The following is an 11,777-nucleotide window of genomic DNA, read 5'->3' as shown; positions in this document are numbered from 1 at the left end:
TCTCTCTCTCTCTCTCTCTCTCTCTCTCTCTCTCTCTCTCTCTCTCTCTCTCTCTCTCTCTCTCTCACCCTCTCTCTCTCCATGTCTAAAAACACTGGTCTAATGTGTGACGTTCCGTCCGTATCATTCCGGAAATGAGTGGACCGTGTTCCCGGACGACTGAAGTAACCCACGCGCAGCCCAGTGTTCCCATGCCGGTGAATTTAGTGGTGATCCCTCTTTCACGACCATCTCAGTTCAGGAATAATGATGAATAGATAAGCACGACCTCCGGAAGCCGAGACCTCTGTCTGATTATATGGCAAAAAGTGGCGCAAAGTGCTTCGCTGTGTGAATTGTGACTTCCACTAAATATAGTTTTACATATGATAGTTGAAAAATGTGGGTATTTTATTTCTGAGGGATGTTAAACTGTGTATATTACAGAAAGCATAATCTCGCGTGCTAATTCCAATATGACTGTACTGTAAAACAAACATTTAATAAACATTCGGCAAAAAAAAGTTTCAGTCAATTTGACGGTGCCTTGGGTTGGGCTGTGTCGGTTCTGCGACGTTTTGATGTGAAGTAGTCGCAAAAAGGTCTGTCACTGGCCTAGGATATGTTGGTACCCTTGGGGAACGATGCAGTCAGAAAGCACGGAGTGTGACTACCGGTACCTACCCCATGGAATGGTACTCGACTTCAAGGCGTGACCGATGGCGGTACATATCACGAAAAACAGTTCACAAAAAGTCACCAAAAATCACGAAAGTTCACGAAAAGATTTAAGCCGCTATTGCATCACCACGGGCAGCCGTGTGCGGCTCCATGAGATGCGTCTGGCGGCATCACCCGCCTATCTATCGCTCTGCCGGCGGAAGGAGGTTGCGTTCGGTCTCCGGCAGGGGCGGCGGCGGCGGCGGCGGCGGCGAGAGAGGGAGAGGGAGACGGCGGCGGCGGGGGCGGCGGCGTCAGTTGGGCTCGGGGGTTGGACCGGTCCGGCCCTGTGCTCACGTCTCTCCGGCTCAGCGGCCCGTCTCGGCACTCTGATACTGCAGTATCAACCTGTGTTGTTTCCGCTGTCGATATGCTGGAGAAGACACCTGTCTTAGACCGCTGGAACTTTGATCGGACGGTCGATGTCAGCGAGAACTGATAGCAGAGAGGAGCCGCTGGAATTCTCCGCGACCGGCTGAGACACAGTGCGGTGCCACCAGAGACAGTTGGTGTGGAGAGAAGTGTCAGGGCTATTGTCAGCTCGTGACCCAGGGCGTGACACAGTGACAGGACGCGCTGCTGACCTGTTGACCTTCCGCCACGGCCGAAGAGGAGGAGTCAAAGCGTGATCTTCTCTTGGATTCTCCTAATTCGCCAGGTGAGAATAATCATGCATATTGAAATGATTTATTCTTCGTATATCGTTGAGAGCTGCTGCGGGTCATATATTCTAATGATACATCCTGATTTATTCTTCGATTGAAACGGCAGACATATGAATCCGTATCCATAACAAACAATTATTCGGAAATTATTGCAGCCATTTGCCTCGAATGATATGCGCTTTTGGTAGGCTAACAGTCATTCCCTAGCTCATATCAAAACCCAAATATCTTCATTTTCAGATAATACTGAACAATATTATTATGCTGGCTCATTATGCTGGCTCATTATGCTGGCATATTATGCTGACTCGGGCGGATTGTGCGGCTCCCATAAAATGTGTATTTTTTATTGTAAGCGGCTATCAGCAGTCAGCACATTTGTTTTCAAATCGGCGATGTTTTATTCCGATTTATAGATAGTTAAATACCTTTTAGTAACCGTAGTAGGTAATGTTGTGTTTTATTTTTATGCTTTAGCATCAATGTTGGCAAAAGGTTGAATTTTGACCTATGGTCAAAAGAATCATTAACATTTATCAAGAATGCTTTCAGTTTAGTCAAACTGTCTTATTCAAAACTTTCCCTAGTATTTTTTAATGTGTTTAATCCGATCAATTTTATTTATGTCTGTAACTGCTACGATGCTATACTTGGTGGAGTTCCGATGAGCAAACAAGATTTGGACTACCTTACCTACTCCAATCACGAATTTCGGCCCACCTGCGAAAAAAACGGAACTCCGTATAGTTTTATGTGCCCAGCTGGCCCTTGGACCCACAACTGCGGTCATGGTAAATAAATATGGCATATAAAGCTGCCAAGAATGGGCTCTCGTGAATCTTTTCGTTTCAGTTACACAAGATTTCTACTTGATCGTGATCTCCGAATTGTATACCTACAGTGATGAAATGATAATGCAATTCCAGCTTCCAATGTTTGCTCATTGAATCATCAAAGCGCGCTCAGCCTGTTTGAATAGGCATTGAGCGTTCGGGTGGTATCTCTGACCTGATGTGATCCATCAGCGGATCTCCCGTTCGGTGTGCTCTGCATACATCACTGAGCAGAGATCTATCGGAGCTAACCTCTGACCTCGGCGATACGATCAGCCTCAGAGCACAATATAGGGTCCCGGAGATCGACTAAACCGATACAGCGAAATACCGGCGTTGGGAGAGAATGGGATAAACAATAACGTCCTTGATATGATTTTTTTAAATGTTGACATTAATTCATATTATTTCCTCTTCTTTTTGTATTGAGGAGCTTATCGAAATTTTACTACCTATGTGTAGGTATGAGCATATAACGCAGAAATAAAAGCCATTCAAAATGATTTGCGACATGTTTTTGTTTAAAGCTGAAATAGGAAAGTTCGATTGATACCTACATTTTGATGATTTTCGCCGGCTTTCTATAAAACATAAGAAATTCCTAATATAACATCAGCAAAGCATCAGTGCAAAGCAGGGATGCGGAGCCATGGAAATTTCAGACGGCTCCGGCTCCGGCTCCGGCTCCGGAGAAAAAAATCGGCTCCGGCTCCGGCTCCGGCTCCGGCTCCAGGTCAAATGTTATGGCGGCTCCGGCTCCGGCTCCGAGTAAAATGGTCCGGCTCCGGCGGCTCCGGCTCCGGCGGCTCAAGCTCCGACTCAGTACATCCCCTACGCAATCAATTAAATACGGGTGGAAGAAAAATTGGATTGGTTATACGCGTTACTCTTTGCCATGACCGGCTCACCGCGTCCCCGCGCAAACGCACCTCGGAGAGAACTGGCAGAACAAAGGGCTAGGAAGCGATGGCATTGGAAACGCAGTCGCCGCGAATCGGAGTTCAGTGAACCATCGTAAGCTGACACCCGTCTCGGCTGCATTGGGGGATGAGGGGTGGGGTGTGTGTGTGGGATGAGACGGTGCTGGGAGTCGCAGTCCGCTGCACTGGTTTGAAAACAATGGCCGTCACCTGATGACTGGTCCTCATGTTCTGGGGATGCAGTAGACGTGGGGGGGGGGGGGAAGAGCACACAGGAAGTTGTTTGCGTACTGTGGAATACTGGGGATATTCGGATTTTTTCATTCACTTGATGGCCCATGACGTAAGTACCATATGTTTTACTGCCTTGTACTGTCAAACCGAACTAGGTCAATTATTTTTTTCCTCTTCAAAAAATAAAAAGTAGCCGGAGTCGCACCCTTTTTTGGCGGCTCCGGCTCCGGCTCCGGCTCCGGGCTATATTGTTTCACGGCTCCGGCTCCGGCTCCGGCTCCGGGCAAAATATGCCGGCTCCGGCGGCTCCGGCTCCGACTCCGGCTCCGGCTCCGCATCCCTGGTGCAAAGACAAGCGGGTTAATCAATATCCTGTTGTGCCTGAGCTTGAAGGGCAAGACAAATAGTAAAAGAGTTGCTTCTACGTGACACACAAATGTGGATTCTCATTTCTCACGCACAGAGCTGTCGACAGGAGGACCCACCGAGACAATGTTCCTCCGCGATCTGTGGATCTCGCCGTCCGTCAGAGCAGTATCACCCTAAGATCACTCGCATATCAAAAGCGGATCAGTTGTCCACTTTTCTCGATGGCCGCCGAGATATCGAAGGGTTAGTTCTGCTGAGTAACCGCTGGGACGGGCGGTCCGCAGAACTCAAAGGTGGATCGTGACGGGAGTGACGAAACGTCGCGCCAATGAAACGAGCCGACTGGAGAGGATCGGTGCTGGCCGGCGGCTTAAACTTACACCTAGGTCAGCACAGATCGGGCGGCTTAGGCCTGCTGAGCCTAACGAGCGCAGCGGTCGGCATGGATGTGTCAAATTGGCACATAGAAAGGAGCGATGCTGTTGAGCCAAGCTGCACTCTGCGGCATAAGGGATAAACATTACACTGGTACCGATCCACATGATTGCGTACGATCATCCTGAACTAACAACTCACTTTCGAGCTCGAGCATCTATGGTGACACGCGAGATCTGCGTAAGTTTTTGTCGTGTCGAGATGGGTCATTTCACCCAACACCATTGCGCCCATAGCCACCGCCAACAACGCCCCATCTACACGAGCGCTTATAAATCATCGGCTCGCTGCATCATGAAGAGGCTTGCTTTACGTGACAAAATACCATGAACGAAGGCTGGTGTGAGCGCGCACGAAAAAAACTATTTTGAAGGGTAAGACCAAGGATTAAACTACTGAACAAATTCACTCAGAAAACACTTTGAGAACATTTTTGAATAAGGGCTCATATGAGTGCCAAAACAGGGCTCAAATCTGTATGATTTTAAAATCGGGATCAGTTAGGCGCCCTTTTCGGGCTCAAAGTACATTAGCCTCGAAAGCGGCATCAGTTCGTCTTCCTTTTCGGGCTCAATTCGAGCTGCGTTTTAGGGCTCCATACGACATTCCGACATTCATACCGGGACACGAGCTCTCACCTCGCGGAGTCCAACGCTCTACCGACTGAGCTACGGGACCAGCTTTATTTATGAGTTTGATTAGGTCAGGTTTGGTTTGGTTTGGTTTGGTTTTGTTTGATTTGATTTGGTTTGGTAACTGGTTAGGCTAGAAAGGACTAAGGAGTATCTCCAAGTAGCGCGGACCCAAAATGCAGAGTGAGATATACCTAGTGGCTACAGTTTTTGCGCACTCTCCGTAGAAGCCTGCCCAAACGGTCTGAGGAATATTCCCTGGGATTCTCTTAGCAGACATCACCCGAGCTGCCATATCCAGTTAGGTAGGTTGGTAGGTTGTAGGTTGGTAGGTTAGGTTGTAGGTTGGTAGGGTGTAGGTTGTAGGTAAGGTAAGGTCAGGTTAGATATGTTTTGTTATATATTTAACCATGAAAGGACAATTGTTGCGCAAGTGAGACATAGATATGGCAGCTCGGGTGACGTCTGCAAAGAGAGTACTTGATCCCCGATGAAAAAACGAAACCGCCCATCCGAACGCAGCATGTGTCTGCCCCAACCAGATCTTGTCGAACCCTGCCACGTTTTGCAGACTGGATCGCTCCCAAAAATAGCAGAATCGTTGTCATTTTTAGCACATGTGACAAAAATAGCATATGATAAAAATGACTGATTGACCAAACCTCCCAGACTGATACAAATTCCTGTGAATCTGCACAGCACAAGAGTAAATTCACACTGCAAACATCAATGGAGAGCCCAGCTATGAGCCAACACATCAGTCAAGTAATCTCACCTGAACAATTTTCATCTGCGACCTGCCATAGGAAATACACTTATGGCACAGGTATCGTCCAGCAAGCTTGCCAGGGTCACCCATTCCCAGGGCCTGAATGACGGACTTCGAAACGTACTTGGAACCAATCTTGTTCAATTTTGGCACTTCCGACTCACTTGAAATCAGTGAGTGCCCCCCATATGCACAACGCCGTCTTCTGCCTTCAATATTCATCTTGAAATTTAGAAGCCAAGGCGTACAAGCGCTCAAATCTCGGGCAACATGGCGTCCAAATGGCGTCGGCGACGGAAGTGGCGCACGTCGCCATTTCTAATATACGGTTTATAACAAAAACGAGATAGTTTTCGACAAATTTAGCCATTTTCCGTAAAACCATATGCTTAATGAGGTATATCAATCGAAAGTCAATACGCTAATCTATCTCAATCAACAACTTGTAGAGGCCAGCTCCCTCCCATTTTTCAACTACCTCTTTACCATAGTGCCTTTTTTCATTCAGACATTGAAGCCTTTAGGGGCGAATTTCGCCTTTTTCCGTAGAACCTTAAGCTTAATGAAAATTAACATCTAACAGACAATTAAATACTGGTGCTAATTTTAATTTTTATAGAGGCCAGCTCACTCTAGATTTTTTATAGGAACGCTCTGTCTAAGGGCCATCACTTCTTATCAAGCACAAAATGGCACTTTGAAAAGCGATAATTTAATGTTTTTCTGTTGTTTTCCAAAAAGTTCATATCAAGAGAATGCAAAAATCAATTTCATTTCTAAAAACATCAGAATTAAGTAGGTTCACTGCCTAGATACTGAGATATCCGAGGCTTCCTGAAGGCATGATGTCATACCGTGAAATTACAAATTTCTTGGCAAGAACGAATTTTAATGAGGATAACTAAAAATATGTCTTTATTAAATCGCGAAACATAAGTAATAGCAAAGTATTAGGAAAATCTGTAAAGTAGTCACGTAGCAAGTATCTTGCAAATCATGCTAGCACTAGTTGTCAAGACCTGAACCCGTTGCCTTCATGTTGAAGGAATTTTTCGGTGTTACCTAGTGTTTTTATATACCTTGTTCCGTCTTTTGCTGTTTTCAGTGCCATGTGTTGGTGTACCTACCGCCGTGATTTCAAAATGAATGGTAAGTTATTAGTTATCAGTTATCGCTATCTTTTAGAAAAAATCAAGATGTTGATGCTCATGCCATTTTAATCCCTTATCAATTAAAATTGTGGTGGCATTTGTTCAGAAAAGATCTGATCTACAATTGTGGCGCCGTTGATACGAATACGCACGGGTTTGATTATTCGTTTTTCTTGTATTTGCGCCACATGAAAGCATCATATCTGGATTCAGGATGTCAAATAGTGTAAGAATGTGCAAAATTTTTGTCTGGTTCTTCGTGATGATGTGATTGAAGCAATACTTTCAAGGGTAGGTAAGGATTTTGTTACTTGTTCGTAATGGTTATCTTGATGCTCAACTAAAATTAATCCTAACCTTGCCTACTAACCTATTAAGTTAAACTTAGTACCAATACCTACCAACCTACAACCTATTTGGATCTTTCATATACTTATAACATGCTGCTGCTTCTGCTAACATGCTGCGGAATGCTGGTTGACATGATGGAATGCTGGTATGACAGTGTTCCATGTTTCAGAATTTTAGGTGAATAACCACACATGATGGGGAAAATATTTTCATCCTAAAAATATGACAAGTGGCTTTATTTCATCTTTGCTAAAAAAAAATATGTCAAAAGTTTGATTCAACAGCCAGCTGCCAGGTTACGCATGACTTGACAGTTGATGCATCTACTCTACATCATTTCATTTCAGATCCTTTGAAGGTTCTGACAAAATCTGAGGTAAAAATGGCATTATGCAGTTTTGCGTAAAGACTAAATCTATCTCATTTTGTCTTCAGATTTTTTTTATTGGGACACCCAATTGAAATCCAATTTTAGAACACTGTGACACCATGCCTGTGTGCCAAGTAAGAGGAAGGGTCTACAAGTATACATCAAGATAACCAATTATGGACAAGTTGAGACTTGAGTCATGAGCTCTTATTTGTGGTTACAATACCTTCAACTGCATGATTTTGCACAACTTCCATACAGGCATCCAGACTGGAAAAGGTTCAAGTCCATACTTATTCTGGTGCTTGAATATGGCAGTTCAAAGATGGAAGGCATATGATGCTACAAAATGAAAAAAGTAATTCAACTTACAAAAAATAGGTATTCATATCTATCCTAAACTAAACTAACCTAAACTTACCTAACCTAATCCAACCCAACCCAACCACCCCAACCAGCCCAGCCCAGCCCAACCCAGCCCAGCCCAGCCCAGCCAAACCCAATCCAAAACCTACAGTCTAAAACCTAGAGCTAAAACCTGCAGCCCAAACTGGAAAACACCCATATGGTACGCCGGACGCCCGTGAAGCCGTCATGCGCCGAAGTTCGGCGCAAGCTATTTTGCAATTTGCGCTGAAATTTCTGCATTATTTGCGCCGAAGGTTAGTGCCTTTTTGCGTCAAAATTAAGCCACTTATACAAAAAGCACGTTTACATCTGCTGGCCAAGGTTTTATAAACCAGACAGAACGCTCTGGGCCTTAACCACTCCTGACTCCCATGTTTGAGCGTCCAAATCAAAAGCTTCCATGTTTCCATGGAAGCTGAATACCACAATACTTGTAGCGCACTGTAGCATCGTGCCGTGAAATAAGGCTCGGGACGGAAGTTCCGGGGTCACAAAAATTGGTGTGGCGGTGTTGTCGCGGCTGGCGGGCGCCAGCAAGGGGTTTAAGTTTACGACACCACTCTTGTTTCAGGAGAGGTGTCAGCGATTCGAGACTACTTGGGCATGCGGGCAGCGGGGTCGGCGTGGCTGCCTGCGGCTGCGGCCACACATCTTGGCGTCCTGGAGGCGGAGATGCTGAAGGTGGCATGAGTCATCACTGGCTGCCCGATTTCCATGCTCCAAGACTCGCCGTGAGGGCCGAGGCGGGCGTCGTGCCGATGGAGAGATGAGGAGGGATGCGCTGGCATCGCGCCTACTGGCGAAGGCGCTCTCCCTCCCGTCGGAGGACCCGCCGCGTCGTGGCGGAAGCCCCCCCCCACCCCCCAACCGTGACTGAAGTCAGTGACCGGCTGGAGAGAGCGCGGGGGAGCGGTGTGGGACCACTGGAGTGGCGCTGCCCGCCGAGGCGCGCTTATCCACGAGACTGCCCCCGTAGACGCCAACAGACGGCGTCACGGTCCACCTGGACCTGCTGCCGATCGGGGCGTCCGCGACAGCGAGGAGGAGTGCTGCGGAGGCGTGCCCCGCTCCAGCGTGCGACGTGGGCCTGGGTCGACGGGTCTGCGACTGGGGGAGTAATAGGAAGGCGGCGCTGGGGTCCTCACCGAGCACCCAGACAGTACAACATTGGTACTGCGGGAGGCGGCGGGGAGGATTTGCTCCATTTACCGATCTGAGATGGTGGCGCTCAAGACGGCAAAGCAACATCTCCTGAAGCACCCGTCCTTCGAGGAAGACCCCATAATCATTTGCTCCGACTCGCAGGCGTCGCTGGCGACGCCACGAGGTGGACAAGTGGCCCAGACACCCCCCCCCTCATCCCCTAGGTGCCGCCATCTGGGAGTATATGATGGCCCTAGTGGCTGTAGGGGGCCGAAGAATCCACCATAGAAGGAGGGCGGCGATAGCCCGATTAAGCTGGGCGTCCAGTGGAGCCTCGGCTCTATCATGGGCATTGGGCAAGGACTCTGCGAGCACCCCCGTCTCCTCCATCTTCGACGGCACTCCAGTCAGAAAGCTGTCCCCACCCGAGTTTCCCAGCAGCATGGGCCACATGAAACCGAACAGCGCCGAGCCGCTCGACGCTGAGGACCAGGCGAGAGTAACAGTGAAAAGGTGAAACGCTCGAAACGGCGCGCGCCGCCGGCCGAGGGCGCCGAGCCGGCCCAGGCCGGCTGCGGGTCAAACAGAAGCCGTCTCCGCGGCGGCCGCCCAGTGACAGCGACTCGGACTGACGTCGAGGCACCGCTGCCGCCTCCGCCGACCAACCCGCCGCCCAGCAAGGGCAGTTTGAAGGCGGCTGCGCCGGTGAAGGTGGCGCGGCCTGGCAGGGGCCGCGGCCGGCCCACTCCCAGCTACCCGTCCCGCGAGGTGCTCAGTACCACCGACTCGTCCGATTCTGAGGCAGCGCCGTCGGCGGGCCGCCGCCAGCAGTGACGACGACCGGCTGGCGGCGTTCGCGCGGGACTTGTCCGACTCCTGGTACTCGGACTTGCCGCCCAAACTGGACGCCGGCGGCGTGAGCACCAGCAACGCCAATAAAAAGTCCACCTTCATCCGGCCCTTCTCGCACCGTGTCAAAAGGACTACGCCGCGCGGCCGGCCGGCCAACTCGAATGAGCGCAGCGAAGGGCACACGTCCCCGACGGCGGCACTGGCGCCTCCCGCCGCGCCGCTGCCGGCGTTGCTGGCAACGCCGATCCAGGCCCATCGATTTCTACTGTTTTGTTGCCTACGTGCCGCTGCCGCCGCTCAGCCAGCACAATGGCGTGCCGGTGTTGCGCTGTCGGATCGAAAAGCGGCTCGTGCAGCGGACGGACGGGTGCGGCCCGCGCGATGAGCCGCCGCCGCACACCGAGCTGCGCCGCGCGGACGTGAAGGTGGAGCTGGCAGCGGCCTGCTCAGTCCCCTCAACGGCGTCGACCGGCTCTCCGGCGATTTGCGGTCAGAAACGCCGCCGCTTCTGTGACCAAGGTGTCAGAGCGCGGCGCTGCCCGTGAGACGTTAAGTTAGCACAGGCAATGTCGTCTGCACTCCTTGCAGTTCATGTTGAATACACAACCATGTTGCGAAGTAATAGGCGCCGGGTTTTTCAGTTCATAGAACTTTTTCCCTGGCTATTACACCCCACAACCGAACACTGACACCTTGCACAAGTATGACTGTGTGTATGAATGTTAATAAATACATGAACCAATGTTGTGTTTTCGGTTCCAGTACCTTCTTTGGGCACCTCGGCAACAAGTAAGTAATCCGTTAGCTTTGCCACACCTAAGATAGGCTCCCACGTTGTTATTTGCTCCCGGGTTAACATAAACCGGTTTAACGTAACTTTTGCATCCCGGCCAAAATTGCCGGGTTAACTGTCCCACCGCTCGAGACTGGCGCTAGGCTGGCCGAGCAAAAAAAAAAGTTTGTCCGCGGCTTCGTCTTATTCGCAGCTGCTGGACACGGGGGAGGGGGGAGGAGGGGCTGCATCGGACGAAAAGCGGGCTCTGGTATTAACTGGATTTTTTTGCCAGCTGGCGCCGTATGGTGGCGCTAGCAGAGCTTCTTACATATCAATGCTAGATATAAAAGAATAAATATTTACCAATCAATTTTTCATTTAAAGCCATTTGAAATATTTATGTCCATCCTACTACCGCGCTTAGGTATATCTAAAATTAAATACCTTTCGTGCGTCGCCAGCTGGCCAGCCAGCTGACGCAATCCAGCTTTTACCAAAGCCCCGAAAAGCGATGACGTGAGCCCTAATATTGGCTTCACCACACAATTTGAGCCCTCAAACTGGAATCAGGTGAGCTCGAAAATGGGGATCAGGCTGAAAACTGGTATCATAGTGAGACTAGTTTTAGAGCTTGACACCGATAATGGGTACTGACTGAGCTCTGTTTCTGCGATCAATGATACCGATTTAAGGGATCGTATGAGCCCATGTGGCGCTAGCTCAGAAAGTATTCTCGAAATGTGCTGTCTGTTTTGAATATGGTACATTAGCCCGAAAACTGGTCTCTGAGCCCGAAAATCGGGACACTGTTTTCTCAGTGTTATAATAAGATTGGACTTATCATTGGTTGAGCTTAACCTTAAGATATGAGAATTAATCGCTTTGCTGTCTGATTATAAACGCTATACGAAAAGGAAGCACTGAATATGATACGCACTTTTTCTTACACTCTGGCTCTTATTGTCCAGACTTTTATTGTTGTTTCCAAGAGCAATAAACGTCAAATATGATTTCTAAGCAAGACTTATGTTGGGGATTTCTGAAGAGTATTTTTATCTGCGGGAATGACCAAGCTTATCAGGCGTGACCGCTGTGACTTGCTATCCCGTTATCTTTTGATAAATGTGTGGGCCCATTGCACAGCAACAGACACTTAGTTTTATTTTATTAA

At 48.9% G+C, this 11,777-nt stretch overlaps 1 protein-coding gene across 1 annotated transcript in view; it reads left to right on the top strand.

Annotated features, from left to right (window-relative positions):
* Window positions 1-955: 955 nt before the first annotated feature.
* Window positions 956-11,777, top strand: part of LOC122370338 — a gene marked incomplete at its 3' end in the record, with an annotated part of 58,981 nt that continues 48,159 nt past the window's right edge. The window contains exon 1 of the mRNA XM_043345834.1: window positions 956-1,357. The remainder of the gene's footprint in view (window positions 1,358-11,777) is intronic.

This window comes from Amphibalanus amphitrite, unplaced genomic scaffold (genome assembly GCF_019059575.1).
Source record: "Amphibalanus amphitrite isolate SeventyFive unplaced genomic scaffold, NRLGWU_Aamphi_draft 001124F_arrow, whole genome shotgun sequence".
Lineage (NCBI taxonomy): Eukaryota > Metazoa > Arthropoda > Thecostraca > Balanomorpha > Balanidae > Amphibalanus > Amphibalanus amphitrite.
The sequence above is the reverse complement of the archived record's forward strand: the minus strand, read 5'-3'. Positions and strand labels throughout refer to the sequence as shown.